This window comes from Cupressus sempervirens, chromosome 1 (genome assembly GCF_028749045.1).
Source record: "Cupressus sempervirens isolate cs-2001-9-10 chromosome 1, ASM2874904v1, whole genome shotgun sequence".
NCBI classification, from domain to species: Eukaryota; Viridiplantae; Streptophyta; class Pinopsida; order Cupressales; family Cupressaceae; genus Cupressus; species Cupressus sempervirens.
This window is the reverse complement of record NC_143118.1, coordinates 118,663,065-118,669,260: the sequence shown is the minus strand read 5'-3', so window position 1 is coordinate 118,669,260 and position 6,196 is coordinate 118,663,065.

Below are 6,196 nucleotides of genomic sequence, written 5' to 3'. Positions count from 1 at the left end.
GGACGTTAGGAGTTATGTTTGATGTTCATAATATATATAAAACAATTAGACTTGCAACCGCCCCCATTAACTTTTTCAACCAACCATCATTATGCATCAGACAAGTACGTATGACAGGTAAAACATGACAGGCTAGAGAGGAATTTAAGTTGCACATGAAGAGATATTTTAATCAAGGTAGTAATAAGTGGCAAAAGTTTATTATGTAGGTCTATTATCAAATACCTTATTTTATTTTTTTATAAATATATTTTCTTTGGATATTTTCAAGATATTTGCTATAAGTATTAAAAATTATATTATTCTTTTTTTTTTAAATTTAATATTAATTATACTTTAAGGAATCTTAAAAGAATATCTAGATGCTCTGTTGCAAGACAAAAATTACTTTCTTCTCCCCATACAAATTACAGAGAGTATTTTGACTCTTGGTGGATTAATTTTTTTTGAAGTTACCAATTTTCTAAGTAAGAAATTTTCCAAGACAACATATTTATTTATTTTTACATGGATGTTTAATAGCCTTAATTTTTTTTAAAAAGTCATTTCTTTTATTTGCTAAGCATGGAATTTATATTTATTTTCAACCTATTTGTTTTTTTTTTATAACAAGGGATATATTTTTGTTTAAAATGGGTTTATAACTTAGAGCTCAATAGCTTTCTAACACAGTAATGCAAGATTTATTTTATCTCCAATAAAACATGATATCAAATAGAAATATCAACCATATCCATTTTTCTTTCCTTAACATAATTGAGCTCAAAATTTGCATAATTAAGTGTCATCCTCTCTAAATGTAGAGATTGGGTAACAACCTCCACTAGTCCAAGAAGGGCCTCTAAATAAGCCTCAAACTCAACCACCAAAGGGATCAATAAATTCTCCCACCCACCTACAAATCTAGAAGCTCCTAACTCAACCCATACTATGGTTAACCACTAACTGGAGGTAAGGTGAGACAACTCATGGTAGCCATAGCCAATTTTTGCAGAAAAGCAAAAAGAGACTGTTTGGGTGGCCTCAAAAGTCAAAAAAGGGGCTTAGGGGTTGGAAAAGACCCCCAACCCATACCCATACCCCTTGGGTATAAATATTTCATGTTTTAAAGCCTTAGGAATAGGTTTAGAGCCAAAAAAAAAGCTAGGAAAAAAATTAGGACCAACTAACAACTCTAAAATGCAGATGAAGCACTAATCTAGATTAAGGATGACTAAACTTGATTAAGAACCAAACTAAAAAAAGATACTAACTTAATCCAACTTAGGTCCAAAGGTTACACAGCTAACCCTAACTAGAACGTTGAAGAACATAAACAATTCACGAGTGTCAAGCGACACTAAAAGAACACAATTATGAACGTTAACATTCACTGATCACAGGAAAATAAATACATACATCTCACAATACAATACTTGAATTACGAACAACAAGGTTTCCAAAATTAACACATAGGGATTAGTTTCGTTCCTCCGTTAGTTTCCTTGACTAAAATATTTGCATACTCATTGCACACATCAGTAGTCCCAAAAATCACATGTACATATGTATATATACGTATCAAAAATTCACATAAATTGAAACATACATCAATCAGGATTTCTTTCATCCTACTTAATTCTTAACTATTTAAAATCTCTTAAATCAAAGTATCAATCCTACATTTACTGATTTCATCAACATACATATACATAAAACATTAAATGACAAACATCAAATATCTAAAAATAACATCACACAACATGAAATAATATAATATATTCTAAGCATCAAATAATGTCTCAACATCTCAAGTCGTGAGTATCAAAATGATAAAGTAAAAACTAAGGCTACGAAGGGTCGAGGTGAGGCCTCACATCCTCCCCCACTAGGCATGAACCTCCTCTTGGAGTTCATCAAAAGATAAGGGTATAGAGATCACATTCATGTTGCATCCTCCCAAGAAATCGTGACCTCATCGTAACATTCCCACTAGACCCTAACTTGGTCCAACTCTTGACCTCAAGGAGCTAGGGTCTATTAGGCAATAATATGGATAGGATCTAGTGCTAACTAGCTGACTAACTCCACCTATATCCTCAATAACTATAGCTCGATGCTCAGTCTGGCAGTTATCAACTGCTATGAAAACTCTGTGGGACCTGCCCATGTCTCCAACTGTCGGCTCTGAAAAAGCCCCTCTCTGATCACTGGATGACTATCCCTGTGGAAACTCTCTAGCTATGTGACCAATGCCACCACAAGTGTAGCATGGTCCTTGGGTGTAAGATCGTGCATCCTGTGATCCAGACTGTTGTGGGCCTCCTGACTTGCTAGACCCACTATATCCACCCCTAGAAGACTGTTGAGTCTGCACTGACTATGACAATCGAGTATGTACTTTCTGATCCTACTGTAACTGCCACTGCTTGGGCTCAAAACCTTGGTAACCCTGTGAGAGTTCCTGCTACTACTGTTGAGGTTGTTGGCCCTTAGAAGACCCTAGTGTATAGTTCTGATTCCTTTTCCAAGGGGGTCTCTTCTGAGTAGAGTTTCGATTCTGAGACTGATCCCTTGATTCCTATCTACCTCGAGTAGCCTTTTCCACTAGTGCTATCTCCACTACTTGTCTGAAGGTGGTAGGGAAGGCCATTCGAACTAGACCCTGAAGTGAGAAATTCAAACCCATGATAAAGCGATGTACCCATAGTTTCTCATCATTCATGTATTCCACATAAGGAAGGAGCTCAAGAAACTTGCTCTCATACTGAGCCACTGTAAGACCCCTCTGATAAAGAGAATGGAACTTTTCTATCTATTTTTGTTAGAAATCCTCTGACAAGTACCTCTCTTGAAATATTTTTAGGAATGATTCTCATGTGAGGGTATCTATCCTCACTCCACCTATGATCTCCTCCTAATGCCACCAATTGGAGGCATCCCCTCTCAACTGATGAACTGCTAGGCATGCCTTTAGATTACTCCCATAGGGTCATAATCCAAAGCACCATTGTAAGCTCTGCAACCATGCCTCTACTACTGTCCCCTCAATGGAAATCATAAATAATGGTGGCCGAAGTCAAATCAATTCCCTGATATCATCTCCTACATGTCTAGGAGGTCTGTCAAGTGGGGGTCCTCTCTGGTGTATTGACTCACCTTCATGTTCACCCTAATCCTCTATCTGTCTCAGTGGGGGAATCCTAGTCTTCTCTTTGACCCTGGGTCTGCCTCCTTTGGGTCCCTCTACTTCCACTACTGGAATCTGCTGAACTAGTTGAACTATAGGTACTACTCTCTACTGAACTACACCAATCAAAGTCTAAAGTGCATCTATAATTTCTTGGTTCGGGTTCGGTGGTGGTGGAGGTGGAGGTGGTGGTGGTGGAGGTGGTCCATCCTACTGTCCTGCTCTACCACCTCTCACCCTACAACCTCTTCCTCGTCAGTTTCTTCAAGTAACAAGAGGCATCCTACATAATTTAATATTTAGTTTAAACTTAGGAAGCACAATGGTTTAAGGTTCCTAGTGTTGAAACACAGGCTCTGATACCAAAATGTCATGCCCAAAATACAAGGGAAAAAACACACTTTTTTCTTTGTTATTTTTATTTTTAAAACAATAATAATTAAATTTCACTAAGTTCGATATGTTTTTGTTCACGGTTAAAGTATAGGTTCTCTACCTTTCATCTTAAGTTTATAATCTTGAGGAGAAATAAATCGTTAAATTTTGAACTCTTGTTATTATCTTAATATTGACATTTGTTTCGTTATTTCATTTCTTATACAACATTATATTTAAAATTATTGAAATAACAATTTAAATGAATTGGGGTTAAAATTAATTAAAATATCTAATCAAGAACTAATTAAAAGGAATATCATGTCTATATATATATACTTTAATTAACTTTACTCAAATCTCAATTTTATTTAAACCCATAATGCTATTAAGAATTAAACATTTCTAAAGATATTAACAATATAAATTATACTTAAATTTGACTAGTTGATAAAGAAAACAATTTAGCATTTTCTATTTGTCTAACATATGCTAATGTAATAAAACAAGATAATAGTTCACAATAAGTTTACTAAAACTTTAAATGAATAAAATTACTACTAAATATATATTTTAAAATTTAAAACAAATAACTTAAAAACAAAAAAGAAATTAAACAAACATAATTAATAACTAACTTAAAACATATACTAATCTTATCCTAAACTAACACAAATTTAAAACTACTAACTAAAACTATTAACAAATAACAAAAGTAACTAGCATAACATATTTACTAACATAAAATAAACCTAAATTAACCTAACACTAAAACGTCAACATAAAAGAAAATCTAAAACAAAAATAAACTTAATTAAACACTAACATCTAACCAAACAACCTACTAATATCTTACTTATAAACTAATACTATTAAAAAAAAACAACTAACCTACACTTAAAATCTTAATTAATAAACAAAATGATATTAACATCTTTCTTCTTTATATAACTAATACTAATTATTTCTCAAACTAAATTATATTCAACTAACATTAATTTAAACTAATATTAAATTTCAACTTACACTAATTTAAATTTAACATAATACTAAACTAACTTAATTTAATTCTAATAAAACAACTTAACTAAATCACTTATCATTAAAAATATAATACTAAACTAAACTACATTAATAAAATACATATCCCAAAACAAAACTAAAATATCCCATCCTAATTTATCTACCCCACTTACACCAACTTTTTCCCAAGTACTTTTTTTTTTTATATATATATTGAAATAATGCAAATTACAAAGGTAAGAAGAGCAGATCACGAAAAACTGCTCTAAAGAATGAAGACAACATTACAGTGGAGAAACAAGAGGCAAAACAACCCACAGGGGTACATAGAGAAGAGAGCATAATTTCAAATACAATTTATCAGAATTTGGATAAGAGGTTGTAGACTATGAAGCACACCATTTTGTTGATTCTTGATTAGCTGAATTACTTGGTGTTGGATACATTGGACCTAATATGTTATCGTGGTACTCTTCTTGGAATCCGCCTGCAATTGAGAGAAAATAGAAGCAAGACAATAAAATATGTTTGAATAAAGTTTTAGAAAAGCAGATTCCTGATGATCATAGGAGTTATCAAAAACTACTTTACAATGGACTCTCCAAATGTGCAATAAGATGGTTTGTCAAACACTTTCAGCAATGACATTGTTTTGAAGCCCAACTCCAAGTAAAGCCTCCTTCCAATTAAGGTAATGCCAAAAGATAGTAGGAAGACAATGAAAAATAGAGTTCCATAACTTGTTCGCAAAAGAACAACCCCAAAAGATGTGACACGTGTCTTCAAATTTCTTGCAAAAAGGAAAATCAATGGGATTAACCATGATATATTTTAACCTGCTACCAACTGGTAACTTGTGATGTAATATCTTCCAAGCCATTAATTGTGCCTTCGTGTTAATCTTTGACTTCCAAATTTTAGCTGAGAGTTTTGCCCAAAACTTTTCACTAAATTTACAATTCCATTTGCTGTTCAACTGAGACTTCATGGGAAGATTAGGTAGCAGCTATAAATATATTTTCTTCAAAGGAAAAGACAAGAAAGGAAATGCTGAAAGCCATAGCCAGTCTTTGAAGAAATTGCATTGAATAGGGGTACACAATTTCATAGACAATTCTGGAGGCACTAGAGATTTCACAAAGATAAAAAATGATTTGTATTTATTGTTCAGAATAAATTGGGCTCTAATGACATCCCATGGCAGCCAATCTAAAATATTGAAGTCCCAAAGATCTCCCACCGTGTTAATACCTTTTTTGGATAGAAAATAAGATAATTTAGGAAAACTCAAGGCCAAAGGCTGATCATGATACAATATATGTCTGTTCCACCAAATAGAAGAAGTGGAAAAGCTAAAACCATGTTGGAGAGAGCCATCTCTCCATTTTAAAAGATGGTTGACCCTTTGCCAAGCTTTCCAAATTGACTGGAGAGAAGGTGAAGCCTTAATAGAAAAGAAGGGAGCATGAAGTAACTTGTCCAGCCACCACACTCCTTGTCATTTTCCTCTAATCATAGCAAGAAAAATCCTATTCTGAACTAGAACTTTCCAAGGTTCATCCCCTTTAGCAACTCTAATAATCCATTTCGCTGCCAAGCAAAACCCTTGGTTTTTCAGGTCAATTAATC